This window comes from Manis javanica, chromosome 5, assembly GCF_040802235.1.
Source record: "Manis javanica isolate MJ-LG chromosome 5, MJ_LKY, whole genome shotgun sequence".
Taxonomy (NCBI): Eukaryota; Metazoa; Chordata; class Mammalia; order Pholidota; family Manidae; genus Manis; species Manis javanica.
Window position 1 is genome coordinate 173,266,483 of NC_133160.1, and position 24,051 is coordinate 173,290,533.

Genomic DNA, 24,051 nt, shown 5'->3' on the forward strand with positions numbered 1-24,051 from the left:
CGGGTGCTTCTTGGAAGTGCATTGCGGACTGCACGGAACATCAGGCGTGGGGCGGGTGCAGTGCCCCTGCACCCTAGAGCAGAGGTACTTACAGCTTGGCCTTCTCAGTGGGGGGCCCCACTGTCCTCCACGTAGCTGAGGAAATTTGTAAGAACCTACAGAGGTGAAAGGTCAGGAGAAATATGCCCCACAAGCTGTCATCAAGGAGAAGGAGGAGCTGAGATTCTATTCTTCATTCCTTGGTTAAGTCAACACACCTTTCCTGAGCACCAGGGACTGCTAAGCGCTGAGGAGACGATGGCGAACAGGACAGACTCAGTCCCTCCCGCACGGGCCTCACATCTGAGCCGAAAAGACAGGTGGTGAACAAATGCGGGGACACAATTTCAGACAGTGAGAGAAATAGCACCACTTGCTTAGATGACTTTAAGCATATGTGTGTACCTGTGCATACACACGCACAAACACACACGGACTTCCCAACATGCGTGTATGAAGACACACATTTACGTATGAATATACAGACAAAGAATGAATGAAACAGTCTGGAGATTAAAAACAGATTTTAGCCGATGAGACTTCATGTGTTTTCTTTCTTCAGAGAATGTTTCTGGTTCCATTCTTTCTGCAATCCGTTGCCCAATGTGGGAGAGGTACTCAACACATATGTATAGAGTAAATAAATATGTTTTTATAAATTGATACTTTAAGATGAAAATGTGTTAAATGTGTAATCAGAGAAAACAATACACAGTATACGTTTATGAAGAGAGGAATTTGCTTGTGCACAAAGGCCTAAGAATATATATTCAGTTCTCTCTTGAGTGGACAAGATAGTAACAAAATTGTTTTAAATGAAAGATTACTTCTAGATAATCCATGAATAGTCATGAATATTCCTAACGCACCTGCATTTCCTTCCCTGTCTCCACCCACCCACCCACCCACCCAGTCAACCTCCCCCCCACCTCCCTCCTCCTCCCCGTCTATGCATCTGTCTTCCATCCATCAATCTGCTGAAAATTGCTCAGAAAGCAAAAGTAAGAGCTCAAGAGTGGGCAGTGGTACACACCCGGAGCCCACTGCACATTCTAGCCACCCGCTGTAACCATCCCCACGCCACGCAGCCCCCGAGGGCACCCTCCCTGGTGTGGGCACCAGAGGCTGGTCTCCAGCCTGTCTCTGTGTAGACATGAACTCCCCTGAGGGTGGGGGGCGGAGAGGCCCCAGTGTCCCAGGCTGACAGCCCTTGTCCTGCCTCTGGGTTGAGAGCTGAACTGACAAGCATCCAACACAATTTAGTGAAACACCCCGTCAAACACAATTACAGAATTGACTGTCAGGAAAGGGCTGGTTCAGTTTTAATTACTGGGCCTCGCAATCACTGAAATGCCAGGAAATATCCCCAGGAACATTTGTAAATTTCACGGAGCTGCAAACCTTTCTCCTTTGGCAAGAGTCTGACTTAGAAGATCTTGTGTCTGATCGATAGTAACTTGGTAGATCAAACATATTTCAGGACATGTAAAAATAACTCACACCAGTATTTTATAGCCTTGATTTATTAATAATCTTGTCTGTAGCAGTTGTGAAAAGAGAGGCCCCTGCCACCCCAGTTCCCCCTAATTATTGATGATCTCGGTGCTCTGAAGGGGCTTACGCTGAGGCTTTGGAGTGAATACAGTTTAATTGTGTTTTGTTTGGCTGTCTGAAAACATTTTGCAGACAAAGCTAAAAAGCCTGCTCACTTGGGTGGAGTGTGGCGGGCAGCGAATTCTCTGGAGTGACTCTGTGCTTTGGGAGATTGTCTTTTATCAGGACAGTTGTATTAACTGTGTGTGATTAGATCTGTGAACAATTTGTTCATTTATCAGCACCCTAAGTGAGCAGCAGAGCGCAGGGGAGCGGGTCTCTGTTCCTCTGTGTGTCTTCTCAGCAGCCTCCTGGGTAAAGACGGCAGCTTCAGGAAGTAACTGGACTCTCCGGAGGCTTTCTCTTCAAATATTTGCAACAGAGACCAAGATATCATGCCACTGCTGGTCAGGTTGGTTAAAACGTTGCATTAGCCTTGACCAGCGGCCGCTCCCTGGCTTTCCTGTGAGGTACACGGCTGAAGCCTGAAAGTGCCTGGACATCTGCTCGGAAGGGTCAAGGCCAAGGTCGTTAGTGTGGGATCGCTGCTCTTCTGTGGTCAGGGAATCAGTAAGGACCAAGCGAGAGGCCGCGACTGCAGCTTCCTCACATCTGGGTGAGGGACTGAAGGTCCCCAGGGATGTAGTCAAGGTCTTGTAGCTGGTATCAACTGAATCCAGGTTTGCCCGAAGGAAACACCTTACACAGCATAGGCAACTGCGTTGGTAATAAGATGATCACACCCGGCGTTTACTGGGCACTCACTATTTGCCAGGCACTCTACTGAATGCCTTAAGCGTATTTTCCACAGCCCTCCATTGTCGTGGTCACTACTCTCACTCCTGTTTGGTGGATGAAGTAAGTGGGTCCCAGAGAGGGCAGTGACCACCCAAGGGCACGGTGTGAGCTGCAGGCAGGCCCCAACCATGGCTGTCCCGGGGCCGGGACGCATGCTACTCTGCCATCGGCTTGTCACTCATGCCCTCACAGAACCATGGCAGCTGGTGCCAGGGACAGTGTGTGGGCAGCCCCGTCATCCTTGGCTTTATAAGGCACGCAGTCTAGTGGTGAGACAGTGACCAAAGAGCACATAGTGGGCAACTGTGGGCTCGGAGGAGGGCCCAGGCGTGCACCAGTGTGTGCAGGGGGCTGTCTAGGTGGGCACCAGCAAGCCCAGAGAGAGAGATGGGCCAGGCCAGCAGGAAGCGGGGAGCAGGCTGGGGGAGGTGGATGCAGAGAAGGCACAGGGGAAGGACTGGACGCCCGCCCCCCAGGTGGGGGGGCAGCTGGGGGTCTGGAGCCCCCGGTTCCTGCAGGCAGCACCGGGAAGAAAGCTGTCAGCCTAACTGCCCCTGTGCCCCCTAGTGGCACTTACAGTCTTTAAGTGGCAGCAGCTTGAAGGGGAGACTGAGGAGGGGTGGGGAGAGAGGCACACAGGCACTGGGGTCACGTCACGAAGAGCACAGACAGGGTTAAGGCCTGAGCCAGCGCCACTGATGGTCACAGGTGGGGCACTGGTGTCCGTGGGGGGGACAGTGTGAGAAACGGGGCCACCGTTCATCCCTCCCTTCTGTCCTCTTACCAAGTGCCGTCAGCCACAGCAAGTCCTGTGGCTTCTACTTCTCAGGGGCAGAGCAGATACTCCTAAATGGCAGGCAAATTGGGCAAATACCGGGCAATAATGGGAGAGAGAAGTAGTCTATTTTGTCAATTTCTTCTCACCCTTTGGACCACAAATGAATGATGATTTAATCAAAGCTGCTGGGAAGGAGCTCTGGAGCAGGAGATTTCCCAGGGGCTCTCGGCAGTCACGGGGAGACCAACTTGAACGGGGGCTCTGGTTTCGGTGAGATCCATCTGTGTCGGATGGAGGGGTATGGACACCGTCCTGCAGGATGGCTCCCAGGACCGCACCCCCCACCCACAGCACCCCTGGGGGAGGCCTGGCCACACCCACACCCGCAGGTACGGACCAGAGGCAGGGCAGCTCACACAGAAACAGGTAGCCAAGAAGGTTCATCTGAACCGCCTGCGGTGCCGTGTGGATGAGCACATTTTCTATGCGGGTGTTGCTGCAAGAGTGTCCCTGTTTGGACGCCTCCAGGGATGAGGGGCTCCCTACCTCACTGACTGTATGAGGTTTTTCTTTAGAACAAGCTCAACTCTGCAAGTGCAGAAGAAAGGGCTTTGGGATCTGGCCGACCTACCCTGAATTCTGGCCATGACTGAACAGCCGTGTGACCTGGGCTCAGTGTGGCAGTCCTGGAGCCCTGGGTGCCCCCTCTGAGGAGTGGGACCCCTTGCACCTTCCTCTTCCCCTCTCTGCTTTCCTCCCCCACCCAAGCCTCAGGTGGAAGTGGAGTGGGTGATGGGAGGCGGTCCGTGGGCCCTGGCTCTCCCCCAGGGCTGCCCCGGGGCATCTCCCTGCGGGGAGCCGGGCTGGGTGAGGGGCTGCCCTCTGGGGCAGGGTGCGGGTATTTCTGGTCCCTGCACAGACTAGGTCATTACAGTCCCCCATGATCCCTGATCACAATGGTTAATAACTCTCAGGATTGCTGTGACAGTGTGCAGATGTGACACTGGGCAGAAGTCACGGGGCCCGGCGACAATCACAGCACTGACCACAGCAGCAGCCCTGGTGGCCGCCCCCACAGGGCGGACACTGCTCTAAGCGCCGGTGTGCTGGCTCCCCACGGGGCCCGTGCTGTTACTGTCCCCGCTTTCCAGATGGGCTAGCCTCTTGCCCAGAGGTCCCCCAGCTCATATACGGCTGAGCTCCTGACAGGAGAGTTCCAGGCCCCAGCCAAGTGGCCTTTCATTATTGTAATTCATTGATTGTATAAGATTTTGTTCGGCAAAAGGGTTTTGACGTGAAAAAAGGTATTTCACCACCTTTGATTTTGTACCTTCACTGCCACCCTCAACACACACATACGCAAGAGCACACACACAGCTTGAATTTTGCAAGTGAGGGGAAAGAGTATTATTAAAAGTAGTCGTCTGGAGAACTGGAGGCTTCCTCTGCTCCTGTCTGCTGAGCGCCGCCCACTGGCGACCTCTGGGCAGAGCAGGCCGCCTGCTCCCCGGGGCCTGGCCACACTGCCCAGGGCGGACGCAACCCCGCCCAACAGGGGAGGCCCTCGAGGCTCAAAGAGGGTCTGTGAGTCCCCCACTCAGGTAGCCAGAGCTGGAGGGGACCTGGATTCACGGCCTGTCCTATCCACAGCCAGTCATCTCCCTCTCTGCTGGCTCTTGCCTCCTGGGGACCCCTGGGGCACAGGTTAACTGCAGGGGTGGCAGGCGGGAGAGGGACAGAGGCGAACACTTAGGATGTCTGGAAACCTCAGGGAAGTCCCCTTGGCTGAGAAGCAGGAGGGCCTGGGATGCTGACCCGCCTGCACACTCAGATAGGACATGAGAACAGGGGAAGACCCCTGCCGTGGGGACCCCCAGTCCTGTCCCTCCCATCTCCCAACCCTACGCCTGTTTCTAATTTGTAAGAAGAGGGCAAACAGTTCCTGCCCCGCCAACCTGCAGGCCACCTATACACCAAGACAAACGCAGCATGTGTAGCCGTCGCCTGACGTGATGGGGCCGTCTGCCTCATGGCTGGCACTCTGGTGAGTCCCAGACCCTTATGCCCCTGCTGCTGGCCACCAACAGCTCACAGCTAACCCCTTTCCCAGAAAATTGCCCTCAGCTGGAGGGACCACCTGGCCTGGGAAGTTTTACTTTGGAGGTGGCCAACAGACAGAACCTGATGGGCAGAGGGTGGAAAGGCTGGCCTCTCGTCTCAAGGAGGGCAGCTCTGTGGTTCATGCTCCTGACTTCTGTGGATCAGGCCTAGGTCGGACCGTGCCAGGAAGCATGTCCTGCCTCTGCCACTTCTTCCCCTCAGGTTCCTCCTGAGACCTCACCGCAACACATCACGTGGACCAAATCCCTGCCTCAGGCTCTGCTTCTGGGGAGCCTGACCTAAGGCCCCTTCCTTTCCTCAGAGTGGCTGTCCTTTAGGAAGCTCCTAGGAGCAGCGGCTCTGGCTGTCTCACCCACTCTGTCCCCAGGGTCTGGCACACGGCAGGGGGGGCTCCACAAGCATGGGCCAAGGGAGTGAATGAGGACCCGCTGTGGAAACCTGCACCCACGAAAGGCCGAGGAGGCCTGGAGGCGAACAGCCACACGCTGGGCCACGTCACGTGATGAAGCAAGACTGTTCTTAGCAAAGGCTCAGCCCACCTGCCTGTCCCGTGTAAGACTGAGGGAAATAATAGTGACACTGGGGGACGGGGCAGGTCCGGGGAGGCAGGCCATCCTGTATCCAACAGGGTCAGAATTTCAGCAGCAGAATAAGTACCAGGCTTGAGAAACCTCATTTGTATGGTCCCAGCGCAGGACACAGAAGGGGAGGAACAGGGACAGGAGGAGGCGAGAGCTGTTTCCAGAGCGGGAGGAAGTAGTGTCAGGGCGGGGGGCGGGGGCGAGGGGCGCTGACAGACTCTGTGTTAAGACCATTTTTATTTCTCATGACACAATATCCTATGGGCTTTAAATCACACACACATACAGATGCACACACGTGCACGTGCACATGCACATAGACACACAAGTACACTCCTAAAAGCAACCTTGACATAGGTGCATTATGATGCCTGAGTATTGGCCTGACATGTGAACTTAGCAGACGCTCTGGGTCCCTGTGGAGAGACCCACATATGCAGCTGAGGTGCCTGTTAGTAAAAATGCCCAGGTGTTGTGCAGACAGCCATAGACCCCCAGTGTGGAGCCTGGGGGGAGACAACATGTTGGGGGTTAATTGGGTGCATATGTGGCGTCTGACCATGAGCCTGGAAAGGATCGTGAAATGAGAGAGAAAACCTGAGGGACTGGTGAACACCCCATGCCCACTGCTACGAACCCCAGAGGGAAAGCCTCCACTGAGAGGGCAAGGTGCAGCTGGTGTGGGGGGCCACAGGGGCAGTCAGCACGATCCCCCCTTTCACAGGGGAGGGGCCTGAGCTCAAAGACACTGATGTTTGCCCCCAGATACAGAGCCAGGGAAGGTGGAGCCAGATATTGAGCTCAACGTTCTTGACGTTGACCTTCAGAACTGAAATTACTGCTTAGAATGCCCCTCCCTATTCCACACGGTCAACATCCATACGTCCTTCAAATACCACCTCAAATGCCCCACCTCTGTTAAACAGTCCTAGCTCCAGTCTGGGGCCCGGTCCCCAAGGAGTTCCCTAGAACTTTATACAGAGCTCCAGCATAGACTTATTCCATCTTAGGATAGCAATTTATGACCTCACTGGGCTGTGAGCAATTTAAGGTCAGGAGATGGGCTCTATTCCCACCCCCAGCCCTGCTTTTGCAGAAATTCAGCTTACGAGGAGCTCTGTAAAGGCCTGTTAGATGGGTGGACAGATGGAGGGATGCGCGGGGGTGGGTGGGGAGGTGGATGAATGGAGAGATGTTCAGGTGGATAAATGGGTAGATTCAATGGCGGATGAATGCACACGTGAGTGGTTAGATGAATGGACGGGTGCGTGGATGACTGTTGGCTGGCTGGCTGGCTGGATAGGTGGATGGATAGATGGACGGATGTGTGGATGTATGGATGGATGGATAAATGTGTGTATTTAAGTATACACTTAAATGTATATGGAAGGACGAATGGACGGATGAATGGGTAGATGGATAGATGGATAAACAAACGTATGTACTTATGTATATATATATATGCATGTATGTATGTATATGTGGTTGAGTGGATGGATGGGTGGATGGGTGAATGTATGCATGTATGTATATATTTGTGTGTGGATGAATGGATGGATGGATTTATGAATGGATGTGTGGATGAATGAATGGGTGAATGGATAGATGGATGGATAGATGGATGAATGTATGTGTGTGTGTATGTTATATATGTGTGGATAGATGGATGGATGGATGGAGGAGGTGGTAGATAAGTGGGTGTATTTATTGATGGAATATCAATGGATAGATGACCACTTAGAGAAATGGCCCATGGATTTGTGGCTGTGGTTATATGGGTGAGAGGGTGCATGTGTACATACGTTCAGGTGGATGGATATATGAATGGGTAGTTAGGTGTATGGATGGATGGGATAATCAATGGACAGATAAATACATAGAAAAGTGGCACCTGGACGGTTGGGTGGTTGGATGGATGGGTGGAAGGCAGGTAGGCATGGTAGAAAGACAACAGGATATGTAGTCAAAATATTCAGGCTTTGGTCCCGGCCTCACACTTTGGACCTGTCTGGCAGGCGCCACAAAGTCCCCACTGCTGGCCCCTGGGCTCCTCATCTTGAGGGAGAGAGCAGTGACTGGTCATCTACCCACTAAGACCCTGCAGGCCTCAGAGTGGCCGTGAGAGGGACCTGGGAATGGCCGAGGGCTGCACGCGGGTAAGGCGGCCCGGGCAGCCTGGCACAGTACACACTACCTCGGAGTTCCCTTTGCCAGAAAATATCTCCAAAACCTACATTAAGGGAACATAATTTCCACATGGCTGGTTTTAAAACCAAGTAATTAAGTGGTTTTACAGTCAGTTTTTAAAGCAAGCTCTTTATGAGTATAAAGCATGTCCCTATAATAGCCAAGTTGTTCTGTTTCATGATCTCTGTTGCAATGGATTTTATAATTAGGCAGAAAGAAAAATCTATCCAGGGCAGAGTTTACTTTTTTGGGCTTAGTTTTTGGCCGCTGTGACCTAATAGCCCCCTAGAGATGGGCTTCCTTACGACCTGGCCCGCACAAGAGCCTTGTTGGGGGTTTGTGGCATAAAGGGTGCCCGACAAGGACACAGGGCTGCCCAGCTAAGGTGGAGGGAAGCCCAGGGGCTAGGACTGTGCACACGTGTGTGTGTGTGTGTGTGTGTGTGTGTGTGTGTGTGTGTGTGTGTAGGTTTGGGGGTGGGCGGGGCACACATAAGAGGCATCTCTCCTGGCCCGGAGGGGACAGCGAGGGAGCTGGAGGGAGGTGACTCTGGGGCTGGCTGTGCAGGTGTGGGGCGAGGTGACGCACACTCATTGTAAGCTCCAGACGGGTGGTCCTTGTCTCTCTTGCCTGCTGCTGCGTCCCCATAACCTGCAGCAGTGCCAGGTGAGGCCCTGATAAATCAGTGTGGAGTGAGGGAGGGTGGGCGGGTGGATGGGTAGGTGGGTAGGTGGGCGGGTGGATGGGCAGATGGATGGATAGGTGGGTAGGTGGGCAGGTGGATGGGCAGATGGACGGATAGGTGGGTAGGTGGGCGGGTGGATGGGCAGATGGATGGGTAGGTGGGTAGGTAGGCAGGTGGATGGGTGGATGGATGGGTAGGTGGGTAGATGGGCAGGTGGATGGGTGAATTGCAAATTTCAGGATGGCAAGGCCTCACACCTGGGCACCCAGTAGCACCTTGCACTAGGAGATCAAAGGAAGGGTATAGAATGGGAGGAACTCCCGGTTTTTTGTGTCTGAGACATTCCCACCAGCAGCATTCCCGAGGGTCGCTGCTGGCACACTGCGCGGGACACACGTGCTCCTCTGGCCTTTCAGTGCCCCCTACTGCGAGCCTGACCTCGGAGCTGCTGCCCGTCGGGACCAGTGTCCTTGACTCCCCGCGCTCCCAGGAGGGGGGCTCACCGCCTCTGCAGGCAGCGCTCAGCATTACTGGGGGGCTGTCTGCTGCCCCTGCTCCTCAGCCTCTCCGCCCTGTCTTAGGAATTAGGTTATCTATCAGGCTATCTTAGAAGTCCCTGGCTTTTTTGTGCATAAGTGGAGAATCAACACCTATGTTTTAAGGCTGCTGCCCGGCCGGCCCCCTGATGCCTGCTCATTCTTTCAGCAGCCACTCCCTCTGCCTGGAAGGCCAGGGTCCACCTCAGAGTATTGGGGGCCCCGGGCCTACGGGCCTGGCTAGTCCCGGGCCCTAGCACCCCAGCAGGCAGCGCCACGGCTCCTCCCTGAGAGGGACAATGGAGGGGGGGCCCTGAATTGAGAAGGTGTGAGCGCTGGCCTGAGAGCCCAGCTGCTGGCCTGGGTCCTGGCCCAGCTTGAAGAGGGGCCCCTCCCCACTCTCCCGCTCCTGGCCCCCCTCTGGCCCCATTCTCTTCCTCCATCTCTCCTTCCCTCTATCATTCTTTTTTCCCAGTGTCTACTGTGGGGCAGGCCCTATCCAGGGCTTAATTTATATTATCTCCCTTGTGCGGGTGGCCACCCGTGGGGTGGGATTACGAGGTGTAACGGCAAATCGGAAGCTGCTGTGTGATGTGAGGGAATTAACCAATGCTGCTCTTGCCACATACCAGGCCCCTGATGTAGGGGTGGGGTGCACTGCAGGGGCCCAACAACGGCTCCCACTCTGCAGGGTTCACAGGAGAGAGGGTGGGACAGCAAAGCAGGCCTGGTTCTTGGCGGATTTGGGTGGAAGCTCTGGTGGGCTGCAGATAACACCCCCTCCCCAGCCTGGCATGCCCTTGCAGGGGACACCAAGGCGACTCGGGCAGAGGCCTGTCCTTGAGGTGGTGGAGATGGCCCAGCCCGCACAGGCCACGGATAGGGAAGCGGGGCAGCAGCTCAGGGCCCCCGAGCCCCAGGGATGTGCGGGTGGGGAGGGATCTGCGCCTGCCTGGGACAGGGTCCCACATGCTGCCTTGTGTCCTGAGCCTCCTTGCCTTCACCCCACAACCTCCACAAACCCATCTTGGGTTCCTATTCTGTCCTGCCTGGGTGGCCTCATCATATTATGACAAAACAACATTCAGGCCTCTGCTGCTCAGATCAGCCTCCAGCCCAGCCTTCTCCTGAGCTCTGGACAGTAGCCGCCAGTCCTCTGCACCTGCCCTCCACATCCCGACACCCCATGGCTTGACACCTCCAAATACCGTGCGCAAAGTTAAACGCATCACCTTGCCACGCCCCCTCTGTCCTGCATGCACTCCTGACCCAATAGGTGAAAGGCAGAACCCAGAGCAGAGCACCCCCCTCACTCAGGGCCCTGCTCCCCACTCCCTCATGCAACAGGTAGTTACTGAGCCCAGGGCCAGGCTCAGGAACTTGCTAGAAGGACCAGAGTCAGCCTCTTAGCCTGCAGGCCACACAGCCTCAGTCCTAACTCCTCAGCTCTGCCATCAAGCCAAGAGCTGCCACCAGCGGTATGTGGGCACACAGGCGCGATTCACGCCAGCAAAACTTCCCAGACGTGCACTGAAGCAGATTCCACAGCAGTTCATGGGCCATGAAGGATGATTAAATTAAAAAAATTTTTGTCAACCATTTAAATTTTTTTCCAACTGTTTGGAGAAAAACCATGAATGCCCCGACTTCACGGGGCTGGCCTTCTGAAGGGACACTGACGGTCGGTGCGGGGATGTCTCCGATCCAAATGCTTACACAGATGAGCTGTAACAAACATCTCTCGCGCTTCTTGCACCAGGCACAGTGGGTGCGTCCATGGGTGCTGGGGCAGCTGACCTGCTGAAGGGACCTGGCAGCGTGGGGGGGACCCCACATGCAGGTGGCCCTGACTTGCCCAAGTGCTCCCAGCCGAGACTTGATCCTGGTTGTTCCGGCTCCACAGCCCCAATTCCTCTGGACTTTGCTGACTTGCAGCTTCTGGCTCCATCCAACAGGGCACAAAATGCGAGGAAGCACCGGATCCACAGCAGCTTCCACGCCAGCTGCCAAGGAGGTCACATTTCTGTCTTGAGATGGTGATAGTCCTTTGGAGAGACCTGTCAGAGCCCCATGGTGGCTGCATTTCCCTGGCATCAGCAGCTGTGGGTATGGGGCACGAACCACGTGCTGGCGCCATGCTAAATGCTACGTGCACGTTGTCTCACTGGGCTCTGCAGTGTGGATAGGTCCTGGCATACCCACTTGTGCATCTGTGTACACAGAGGCAGGCGGGGGCAGGTGGGCAGCTGGGGCCAGTGTGGACTGCAATGTGCATAAATGCTAGTTCCTGAGGAATGAATACAACAACTCGTCCAAATGGCCCGGACCCTGGAAAAGGAGGCATGCTCTTCCTGGGTTGAGGCAACCACAGCCCACGGGAAGCTGCATCCTCTCTTCGCTTGGTGGAGCCTTTGCTAGATCAATAATTCCTAACCTTTTTTGGTTCTAAACCCTTCGCATCTGATGGGATCAATGGACTGGCTGCCTAGAAACAGCAAGCACTGAATATGCCCCTGCACGCACGCACACGTGCTCACATCGCCCATCACTGGGCCTGCATTTTTAAGGCACTTGAGGATCCTAGGGACCCCCCACTCACCCAACCGCAAGAGAAAAGACCTCGGCTCTGGACTGAGCATCTTTTAAGACAAGAACAGGTCTGCTCATCTTTGTAACCCCTGCGGGCACAGGACCAGCATCAGCTTCAGCTCTGCAAACATGTCATGACATGAAGCACATGCACGCCTCATTCTGACCCATCAGGTGACTGGAGGTGTGGGCAGGCGGAGAGAGGTGGCAGGGCCTACAGAGGCCAGCAGTCCAAGAGCAGCGAGACCCGAGGCCTTTGGGGCTCCGTGCCCTCATGCCCCATGCGTACCCTCATAACCCTCGTACGACGTGTGACTCAGTATCTCCCACCATGTTGTGGCGGATATGTGCAGGGCCCAGCCTCAGGGGCAGGGACTGAACTGGACCCCTAAAGCTTCCTGTCCCCTAAAGGGTCCCGTGGACCATGGCTACTTGCATCCTCTGAACGTATTTCACACGCAATCACTTCAGAGCTGGTAAAATTTCCAAAAGAGCCCTGACAGTTAACTTAACTTAGCATGTCTTGGCAATAATTATGAGTCCATGGGCTCCAAGGAGAGGGCGTGAGTGGGCTAATCACCAGCCTCAGGACTGAAGGCCGGAGGGGCCGGCCTGCAGATGACAGAGGCCAAAGGTTTGCTGGCGCTGGTTGCTTGGAGCACAGTCACCAAATAATAACGGAAAATAAGATGCGAGGTTGCATTAGCTAAAAGTAAACACAAAGTGAGAGGAGACAGCAGTTGTGTTCAGGGTCCGACGAGCCCCGCCCAGGCGGGCTGGCGGGGCCGCTGACCGTGCAGCAGAAGCGACGAGGTCCCTAGGACAGCGACCAGCAGCGCCCGCCTGGCTCGGCCCCGCTGGCCTCCGGAAGCTTCTCCTGAGCTGATGGGGGCGGGTGACCTGAACAGCTCCCGTCACACCCTTTACAGCCCATGTCCACCCTAATCCCTACTCTGCCATTCTGGTCATCTATGTGCCAGGCTGCAGGCCAAGGACACACAGTAGGATATGGTTCCTGTCCTCTGGAAGACCAGGGTCCAGGGGAGGCAAATTCCTTTAGAAGCAGTGGGAAAAGGGTGAGAGAGAGGAGCCCCAGGGACTGGGGGAAGCCTGGAAGTGGAGCATCTGTCTGTAGGGCATACCAGGAAGGCTGTCTGGAGGTGGTGGCAGCTGCGCGGCACGCTGAACACCAAGACCTCACGGGGAGAACAGGGAGGGCACGGCGGACAGAGCCCTGCAGGAGTGCTGACGACCTGTGGGCATGAAGGCGCGCGGAGCTGGGGGTGCGCGTGCAGGGCCGCAGGGCTGGCGGGGCCCCACTCACAGGCTTTCAGCCTCCGCAGACCGAGCACCACAGTTCATGAGAACAGCGAAGGGGCTGCACCAGGCTTCCACCTTTCATTTTTCCAAGGTAGGTTATTAAAAGAGAAAATCACTCTCCTCTGCCACTAATTCATAGAAGAAAGGACATTTTAGGAGCCCCAGAGCAGGAAGGACCCACCTTCAGACAAAGGATGATTTCCTTTACCTGGGAGAGGCCACTGGTGGGCCTCAGGGACAGTTCCCACCCAGGTGCTGGTGTCCGGGGAGGACCCTGCCAGGGAGGCCGAGAGGGGGCAGGGCCACTGGGCTTGATGCAGGCCTGGGCAGGGTCGGCTCCAGTCCTGGAGCAGGGCTGACACCTGCAGGGTGGGTCAGAGGCCCACTGCTGGACACAGGGCACGGGCTCCTGCCGCGTCTCTGTTTCTGCTGAGGAATGGGACCCCCTCACAGGCTCCAGCCTCGACTCCCTAATCAACAGAGTGAGCATGAGGATCTGTGTTGCCCTGGGATCCCATCTGCTCCAAGATCCTGGTGACACAGGATGGCCCAGAGGAGGGAGCCAGAGACTTTGCTTGAATTTCAGACCCATGCATGATGGGATGTGGTTGCCTTGGGAAAAAGTCATTCCTTCTCTGAGCCCCAATTTTGTCCATGAGATTCGGATATGAATTCTTGGCTTGTGGAGTTATCATTAAGGATGAGGTCACCTCTGAAACTCCAGGCCCCCAGGAAGAGCTCAGCACCAGAGTAGGAAGGGCAGGAGGGTGGAGGCATGATTTATGGAGGGCTTCATGGAGGAGGAGTGACACAGGCTGGACGGGGAGGAGGGACAGGTCCTAAAATAAGAATTCTTCCAAGTAACCTCTGCCTCCCCATGAGGATCCCACCTCCAGACCAGAGCACTTCCCCAAAAAGCGAAGGGGCACCCGTCTCAGATTCAAGTGTTAAAATGCCGGACACAGTTTTTCTTTCCATTATTGAGAGGCCAACAAAAGACACATAATAACACCAGAACCACAGAGAGATCTGTCATGAGGATGGCAGCCCACACCTTCCTGAGTGTAAATCTGTGGATATCTAGTCAATTAAAATACCAAACGTCAAAAGCTTTCAGCAGGGCTTTCTGTCTGTAAACAGGTGACAGAAGATCGATGCAGGTCCCAGGGCCCTGGGGCTCTAAGCTCAGTGAAGTTAAATAGCTGCAGAGGAGAAGCTCAGTACCCTGAATGATTCACAAGTGGCCAGAAGCAGGCAGCTGCAGCCCCGCCTGTTTATTTAGGGGTACAATGGTGGGGTCTCCAACAGCCCAGAGGCCCCATAACCCTGTGACAGAGAGTGTGACACTGATGGTGTACTACTTGGGGTCACCACTTCCCATGCCCCCGTGCAGGCAGGTGCAGGTCCAGTGCGGCCCTAGGATTGAGGGTGCACCTCCATGTTCCGGACAAGGGGCAGCACCTTAACCTTCTCAGAAGCCTGCCGCAGGAAAGAGGCTCTGGAAGATTCTGAGAGGTGCAAATGAATCTTACAAGTCTGGGAAGCCACCATTCCCAGCAAAAAGCCAGGAGAAGGTGTCAGAATGGGATGCCAGAATGCTGTCATTCAATGCATGAATTACAGCTGCTGGGGTCTCAAGGCCACAGAGACAATCATTTGATTAATATTTTAAAAAATGTAATCCACAGTCAAATGAGCTTGAGTGGATATTATCCATTGCTAAAAGACTCAGGCTGCTCTTCCACAGCAGCTCATAAAGACCCCATTGTTCTGTGATTCAAAGTAGCTCCTCACTGGAATAACTACTGCAGCTCACCTTCAAGAGTCATAGCATCTTCATATCCAAGGCATTGAAACCTAAGTTTAAAGTAAATTATTATCAGGAGGAATGGTTCATGGGGATGGAAACAGACTGGTCCAAGTTCAAGAGCTTGAAACTGAAGGAGCCTGCACCCCCAGTCACACAGCCAGGCCTGACCATTGCTTCTTGCCGCAGCTCCCCGTCGCTGGCCCCAAAGCACCCCACTCTGCCTGTCTTGCCAGTGGGTTTCAGCCCCAGACAAGTTCACTGTGGATTCAATGAGACCAAAGAAATGACAGTGGAACATTCTCAGGGTGAAAGGGTTTATAACCCAACTTTATTCCCATGGTGGCAGGTCAGTCACTAGAATCCCGTCCGCTCAGAGCGAGTCTGCTGCAGCAAGCCATTCTCTGCCTCTGGGCCCCTCTGTCCCTGCAGCCGTCTCAGTCTCTGTCCTTGGCGCTGCCACCACTCCAGTCTCGTCTCTGCTCTCCTGCAGCCGTGCCGCCGTCCCACTGTGTCATCCAGAGCACCGGGTGGGGCTCTTCATATATAGAGTCAGTAACGATGTATTTTACCCACATGTCTGTAGTGAGCAGGCCGACCAGGGCCAGGTGAGAATCCTGACCACAGAAACCTTCACTTTATCCACTCTGCCCCACCCTGGGTGCCCCACGTGTCCCTTCAGCATCTGTGACTTCACTGGCGCAGGTCCCAGACCATGTCCACCAACACCACCTCCTGGAGGACTATCTATGGGCTTTGAGGCTGTCCCACGGGCTGATCAGCCACTAGCAGCAGCCCCCACCACAGGATCTATGCAGTCCAGCTGCCTGTCCCCCACCCAGACTCAGGCCCCACCAGGACCAACACCGGGAAGCACGCAGGTGCTGACAGAAGCAAGAGAAATGGTTCTGAAAGGAGATGAGCAGCAGCTGTGGACTGGCCTGTCAGCCCGAATGTCCCTCTGGGGAGACACGCTTTCACTGGCAAGAGGGCAGACTAAAAACTGTAAAATCCTTCCCATGGAAACCACAACAAAGCTTGGTTAAATGTATCTTAAGATATTTTAAGACGCATTGTTGAGCTGTCGAGGAAATAGGTATCTTTAGAGGTGAGAGCCCACAGAGGCTGTGGAAACCGGAGCCGCGAGCTAGTTCAGAGCCAGCGTTCCCCCAGTGCCTCTGCCAGGGGCAGCCTCCAAAGTTGGCTCCCAATAGCCATTCTCCTCTTCTTCCTAACAAAAGGACCCTTAATTTTCAGCAGGACATATGACCACACAGAACAGAGACCACACTTCCCAGACCCCTGTGAAACTCAGGGTGAACAAGTAACCAGGTTTGGCCCAAGATTATGAGCTGACGTGCTGTGTGAAGCACCTGGGAATAGTCTTAAAATAACAGCACACTGTTCTTCACTCTTTTTCTCCTTTCCCATAATTGCAAAGTGCACACAATGGCTGGTACCGCAGCAGCCATTCTGGGCTGTGCGGGACCTTGGAAATGGAAGCCGTACAAAGTGAAGCTGTCTTGCCTGGAGGTCTCAGCCCTGGGCAAGTCCACTATGGATTTGGTGGGACCAAGAAATGACAATGGAATGTTTCTGGGGGAAAAGCGTTTATACCTGGCTTTATTCTCAATGGTGGGGAGGTCAAGCACTAGGATCCTGCCTGCATCCAGCAGCCTGCAGGTCCATAACCCACCTCCATCTCTGCCTCCACCCAGCGCACTGGGCAGAGCTCTTTATATGGTGACTCAGTCAACAATAGCTCATTGCCAGCAGGTGTGGAAGCAGCAGCCTAGCGGCAGGCCAGGGACATCGTCACGTAGTTGAGGGTCAGGTGAGGATCCCGGCCATAGGAACTTCCGTTTTCCTCACAAGCATAAAGCGGAGACCTGGATGCTAAGGAGTATCGAACAAGCCCTGCACGGACCACCACCAGATTTACTGGCTGTAAGAGAGAAATAAACTATCTTAATTAAGTCACTCAGGCTTGGGTTTTTACGTTATTCATCCTGAAACATCCAAATACACTGGAATGTCTTAGCTCTCTTTTTTTGACGGCTGCAAAAGGGGTCAGGGTCAGGAAATAAAGTCAAGAGAGGGAGCCTGAAAAGAGGCCTTTTTTCCTGAAGCTGGGCCCCCAAGGGCCGCACCTCTGGTGTGAGGGTGAACCAGAAATAAAACACACGACGTAGAAGGAGACCTGCCCGTCTTTACTTTGACCCTGGGAAGAGGAGAAAAGTATACACAACACACACACACAGCGGGTCACACACACACAACAAGCAAAATGATCACTAGATGGATCAAAGTTTACTAATTTAATGACAAAAGATTCAATTTATAAGATATAATGATATATGACTGGATAAAATGGGAGTTCCTGTGGCCAGGATTCTCACCTGGCCCTGGTTGACCAGCTCACTGCACACCTGTGGGCAATACATGGCTGTTGACTCTATAAGAAGAGCTCTACCCAGTGCCCTGGGCAACACGGTGGCATGGCTGCAGGGCTGCAGGAGAGCAGAGCAGAGGCTGGAGTGGTGGCAGCGCCGAGGACAGAGATTGGGATGACTGTGCGGACAGAGGGGCCCAGAGGCAGAGACCGGCTTGCTGCCTGCAGACTCGCTCTGAGTGGACAAGATTTTAGTGACTGACCTGCCACCTGGAAATAAAGTTGGGTATAAACCCTTTCACCCCAAGTACATTTTGCTGTCATTCTTTTGGTCACATTGAATCCATAGCGAACTTGCCCGTGGCTGAAATCCATTGGCTAGACAATGACCTTGTAATTTTATAATAGAACATAACCTCAAAATAAGTAAACCACAAGCAAAAATTCACAAACCTTAGTTCAGTGTAGAAATTTTAATACTGCTCTCTCAATAATTAATGGTCAAGCAGACAAACGTCAGTGAGAATGGGAGACTGAACAACACTTGTAACAAGCTCGATCCAAGGATATACTGGGGCATTCTAACTCACCACAGGAGAACAGGTCTGTGAGGCACTCAGGGGACATGAGGATGATGCACCACTCAGTCAAAAAGCAGCTTTCTACCAATTTAAAGGATCCTGCAGGCCTCATTCTGACCACCTGTATGGTTGGCAGAATAATATCCCTCCACCCACTGCCCCCTCTGCAAAGATGTGCATGCCCTAATCCTCGGAACCTGTGTGGATAAAGGGAAGGTTCCTGTGGCCAGGATTCTCACCTGGCCCTGGTCAGCTAGCTCACTACATGCATGTGGGAAATACACTGTGATTGACTCCGTATAAAGAGCTCCACCCAGTGCCCTGGGCAACACAGTGGTATAGCCGCAGGAGAGCAGAGAGGAGACTGGAGTGGTGGCAGTGCCGAGGACAGAGACTGAGACGGCTGTGCAGACAGAGGAGCCCAGGGGCAGAGGCCGGCTTGCTGCCTGCAGACTCGCTCTGAGTGAATGGGATTCTAGTGATTGACCTGCCACTGTGGGATTAAAGTTGGATATAAACCCTTTCACCCCAAGAACGTTCCATTGTCATTCTTTGATCTTATTGAATCCACAGTGAATTTGTCTGGGGCTGAAACCCACTGACAAGACACCTGTCATTATGCTCCCTTGTGTGGTCCAATGGACTTTGCTGATGTGGTTTAAATGAAAGATCTTGGGATGGGAAATTATCCTGGGTTGTCTGGCTGGGCCTGCTGTGACCCTAAGGGTCCTTCTAAGAGGGAGGCAGGGGGGTCAGAGTCAGAAAAGGAGACGTGATGATAAGCAAAGGGTCTGAGTCAGAGAGACTGAAGGTGCCTCCCCACTGGCCTTGTGGATGGGGAAGGAGCCACCAGCCGAGGAGCCAGCACATGGGCAGCTGGGGGCTGGCAAAGGCTGGGAACAGCGTCCCCCCAGAGCCCAGGCAAGGTGCGGGGCACCACGGACACCTGGACTCCAGCCCAGGAGACCCGCTTCAGACTCCTGAGCTCTGCGACAGTAAGAGAACAGATTTCTGTTGTTTTAAGCCAGCAAGTTTGTACTATTTTGTCATAGCAGCAATTGGAAACTAGTACAAATGCAACCAAATTGGAGAGTAATTAAAGAATGGTTACCCAAAGCCCTCACACATTTAAACACTCAGAAACCTTCCCTGGCTCTCACCACGGCTCTCAGAACGATGTCCAAGCTCTAGAGTGAAGACCCGCGACCTCCACAACCTGGCCCGGGCCTGCCCGCCTCCGCCCTCCCCACGGACGCTCTGCTCTGGGCTGTAGGATCACAGCGAGAGCTGCTGAATGAAGCCATGCGCAGAGGGTGTGTGCGATCCCAGGGCAGTCAGGGGCGGAAGCAGGAGCAGCAAAGGGCTCCGCGGCTGGGGGAGCCTCAGGGCGGGGGTCTAGGCTCAGCCAGCTGGCACGGGAAGGCACCAGCAGCACGCCTGTCCCCACATGACGGACTGTCCTATGCACAGACCTGTCCTCCACAGCCACATGGAGGTCTTCAGGCAGAGGTGGGGAGGGGTCATTTTGGAGGCTTCCAGGGAACCACCTGTGCCAGGTGGCTTGGTACCCAGCACGTAGACAGCGGTCACTTCTGTCCTCACAGTTGCTGTCTGGAGGCCATGCCCACATGCCGCCCCAGCCCTGGCTGCCTTGGGGGCAGCGGGTGAATCCCTAGGATGTGCACTGGAGTCGGATGGACACCGCTCAGCCTCTCAGGAGCCCGGAGGACCTGGGCCAGCCAGGCCCCCAGGCCACCAGCGTGGCTCTGAGAGCTGCTCTGCAGGAGGAAGGCTCCGCCCCCTCTGGACCTGACAGCCTGTGCCCGGGAGGACCAGTCCCATGGAGGCTCTGCTTGAGCAGGCAGCCTCCCGGTGCCCTGCTTGCTGCCTGCCCGAGACGGGTGGGTGCAACAGCAGAAGCAGCAAGACCCTCGGCCCCCAGCTGCAGGCCCCACCTGCCGCAGCCATGACACTAGCCGCGGGATGCAGCACAGCTCCCAGGCAACCCTCCCTACGCCACCCCTGTCTGGGCACACTCGCTGGGGCCTGCGCACTTCACTTCTGAGAAGTGTAAGAAGAGCTGGTTGGTGGGAGAGCCCGGGGCACAAGGTTTCCCCAAGCAGGGCCCAGGCAGGCGTGGGGAGAAGGCTTCAGCGCTGGGAAAGCAGAAGCGAGGGATCTTCCCATTCTGTCCACCTCTCGCCTCCATCTGGCTTCCCCCTGCCCTGCCGACAGCCTGCTGTGCCCCGGCAGCCCCTACCCTGTGCCGACATCTGTGCATCGGGCTTGGACCAGACCTGTTCCAGCCGGCCTGAGACATGAGGCCAATGCGGGGGGCTAGTCAGTGGGTGCTGGGGTTGGCCCGCATCCTGGGCCCCTGCTGAGGTCTCACTGGACTGGCTGGGAGGCAAGCCCCTTAGAAGGCCCTCCTGCAGATGCACAGGATCCGAGAGGGTCTGGGTGAACAGCGGTGGAGCACACCCTGCTGTGGGCCTCCTGGGATCCTTCCACGCCAGTCGGTGAGCTGGGGCCGCAGTCCCTGCGGCCTCCTTCCGGGTGACAGTGCGGAACTTAACCTGAGCCCTGTGCCTCCCCAGAAACACGGAAGGAAGTTCCCCGCCATCCACGTCCAGAGAACAGCTGCGGCAGACACCCTACACAAGCCACATGGTGCCCTTGTTCCCTGTGACAAGACCGAACGCGACCCCACGGTTCCTGCTCCTCACTCATGTTAAGACTGGCCAACCTGCGGAGCCCGCTGACGGAACTGACAAAATGCCCATCACCTGCCTGACCGACTTCCGTGGGCCCTCCTCCCTCCACTGTCTGGGGTAAGGGCCCGGCAGCACTGAAGCAGCCCCTCCCCCTGCTGTAACAGCCCCGCCTCTATCTGCATAGCTCCACCCCATTTTAATAAATAGCCCCGCCCCTATTGCAATAGTCCTTTGCAATCCAGTCTCTCCATCCCTGAGTTCTGACCTTAGTTTGATGGGGAACGAGCCCAGGCACACCATGGGGCTGTGTCAGGGCCCCTCCGGGTTTCCTGCTGGGATTTGCTGCATGTAGAGTGAAGCCCCTGCTCTTCCAAATCCCCAGGGTGTCCTGTGAGCCTCTCACCACCTGAATATGGCAGCTTGGGGGGTCTCTTCCACCATGAGCAGCAGTGGAACCGGCCTCCCTGGCCCTCCACCCCTCTCCCCCGCTGCTCAGGGGTGGCACGCCGTGCCTGGTAGACAGGGAGTGGGGGTCATGTGGGTGGGGCCCCACCCATGAGGGGGGAGGCGTGGCCTCCTGAGAACCCCTGAGAGCGTGGCCCTCTTGGTGTGGGCCAGACAGAGGCTCCGTGCCATGGGGGTGCACCGCACAGAACCAGGGCCTGGTGGGCACCCCACAGACGCTGGTGGAGCCTGAGGCGCTTCACTGGACACTTCTGTCCCCCATGAGCCATGAGGCGCCAAAGCAAGTGTGTCTCTTAACCGATTCCCAAAGGAATATGGATTCCTCCTGAAAAGTTAAAAGCTTGTCTGAGGGGGATGGGATGAGAAAATGTGAAAAAACAGGTTCTTCCAGCCCATTGTACCTCAAAATTGAGCATCCTTCTGAGCTGCTAATTAAAGCGCACCTTCCCTGAGCCAAGGAGCTGAGTCTTGGCCCTGGAAGTGCCCTTTGCAGACAGAAACTGACATGCAGTCGGGCGAGTCCCTATAAAAGGCAACGGAGGGGAACGCGCAGTGTCTGCACTTCATCTGTGAACGAGCCCCCCTCACAAGAGATGCCAACCAGGCGCCTGCCTCACCAGCCACGCTGGCCACCAGGCACCCACCAGAGCCCTCAGAAGCCCTCGTCCCCAGCAGGGAGGAACAGCGGATCGTCCATGTTGTGTACATCTGAGCGAGGCTCACAAACCTATTCTTTAATATTCTTATTTCGGCCTAACCTGATGTGAATTTGTTTGTGCCTTCTGTTGGCAGTGGACGCCAATCAAAATATGCAATGTGCCTGGGTGTCAAATCTGTGAGCTGGGACCTGCTTCATGGCAACTGAAACGTCGTTTGCAGCATGTGGGCTGAACGCAGACCCACCCACTTCCGCAGCAGTGATGAGGATGGGGGAATGAGAAGGGCCGTTTCGGGTCCCACACAGGGTCACAGATGCCAGGCAGCCTGGTTGGCGGCTCCATCAAGGAGTGCCCAGCTGAGGCACCCGGCAGCGAGTGCCCAGGGAACACCATGGGTGCATGAACACCGGGACGGCCCCACCCGCCCGCACGGGAGGGCTGAGGAAGGCACAGCGGCACGGCAGCAAACCTGGACTGGGCACCTGGCAGCGCCAGGCCCTGTACAAGGCCACCATGCCCTGGGGCATAACGAGAAGCACCATGTTTGGTCATTCACTGTCCCTTGTCCCTGACGCAGAGCTCCAGAAACACTGCTGTCTCTGCAGTGACAGGAACATCTCTTGTATGCCAATAAGATGACGGTGGCTCGGGGACTCCAGGCAGCCTCTGGGTGGGGGCTGGTGCCAGAAAGACCAAAGCAGGCTCGGAGGTCTGGAACTTCCAGCAACTGTCCCCAACCCGGGAGAGGTGAGGGGCCGCGGCTGGAGTTCGTCACCAGTGGCCAATGATGTCAGCAGTCATGCCTATGTGTGAAACCTCCACGAAACCCTGAAATGGTGGGCGGGCTCCGGGGCCTTTTGGTTGGGGACCACGTCCAGGTGCTCATGCTTGAGTGGGGTGCCCAGAGAGGGAATGGGGGCTCTGCATAGCCCGTCATACCCTGCCGTGTGCCCCCCTTCCATCAGGCTGTTCCTGAGTTGTATTCTCTATAATAAACCAGTAAGAGCAGGTGAAGCTCCCTGTCCTGGTTCTGAGTTGTTACAACAAATAATCAAACAGGCGGAGGAGTCTGGGGACCCCTGGACTTATATCCTGTCTGTCAGAAGCACAGGTGCCACCCCAGGACTGGCGACTGGTGTGTGAACTGGGGGCAGTTTTGTGGGCAGCCCATAACCTATGGGGTGTGAGGCTGCCTCCAGGTAAACAGAGTCAGATCTTCCTTGAAGTTGGATGCCCCCTGGCGTCGGAGGGCTGAGAGGAGGTGCTGGAGAAGACGCCACGCGTGAGGGCGCAGATGTGAGGATCTGGCGCCATTCACATACCACGCCCTCTGGTCCTCGGGGTCGCTCGGCGAGGCCGCCACTGTCACTGCCCTCATCACGCAGATGAGGAAACCGAGGCACAGGACATCGCACGCCTTGCGGCACGACAGCAGCTACTGAGCGAGCATCAGGTCCCCGAGCACACTCTCTTAGACACCCCGAACTCTACCTCAAACCCTGGACACCCCCAGTCAGGGGCTCCTCCAGGTCCTGCAGCCATTCCTGAGCTCCTTGGTCTGTCTCTCTCTGTGTGAAGTGAGCTCCAGGGATCTAATGTCATCTTTGCCCTCTTCACCTCTCAGCCTCAGTGCCTGGCACACAGCGGTTGCTCTGCACACTGAGGCTGAAGTAAGGTAGGGGAGGGTGGAGAGGAGGTGGGGAGGAGCCGTCCTTAAGTCGACAGCCTCTGACTAGTAGGCCCAGGTGTGATCCCAGACAAGTCTGTTTTCTGCAGGTGGGAATCTGCCCCACTTACCCCTGACCTCTCGCCCACGCCTAAAGCCTTCCTAGAAGCAAGCAGGGCACAGCCACATGAGGACAGAAGCACCGGCTGGGGCTTCAGGTCGGCGATGCGCCTGCTTCCTGGGCTCAGCTGGGGGCCCGTGCATGGGGGCTGAGGGACGGGCGGGGCTTCCCACTCGCTCTGCGATTTCTGGACTTGCACCCATGTTCACACCCACTTCCAGGGAGTGCAGACGCTGCGGCGGGTGGCAGACACCTGTGACAGTGAGCACGACAGCCACCAGGGCAGACGGCCACCCCTGCTTCACACACGGGGAAACTGAGGCACGCAGCTAGCAGGGCGGTTTTGGGCGGTCAGCACCCTTGCTCTTGCTAATCCAGCCTGCCTGTCTGTCCTTATTTCCCTATACGGCATTTTGAAG

At 55.5% G+C, this 24,051-nt stretch overlaps 1 protein-coding gene and 1 long non-coding RNA gene across 3 annotated transcripts in view; one reads left to right on the forward strand and one right to left on the reverse strand.

The window, feature by feature from the left end:
• SORCS2 (sortilin related VPS10 domain containing receptor 2) overlaps positions 1-24,051 on the reverse strand; it is a 438,806-nt gene that overhangs the window by 95,531 nt on the left and 319,224 nt on the right. The gene's annotated exons all lie outside the window — the stretch shown is intronic.
• Positions 1,317-22,839, forward strand: LOC140849687 (uncharacterized). The gene is made up of 4 exons (XR_012131899.1): positions 1,317-2,044; positions 19,612-19,908; positions 20,605-20,838; positions 21,979-22,839. It is a non-coding gene; the product is annotated as an uncharacterized lncRNA (long non-coding RNA).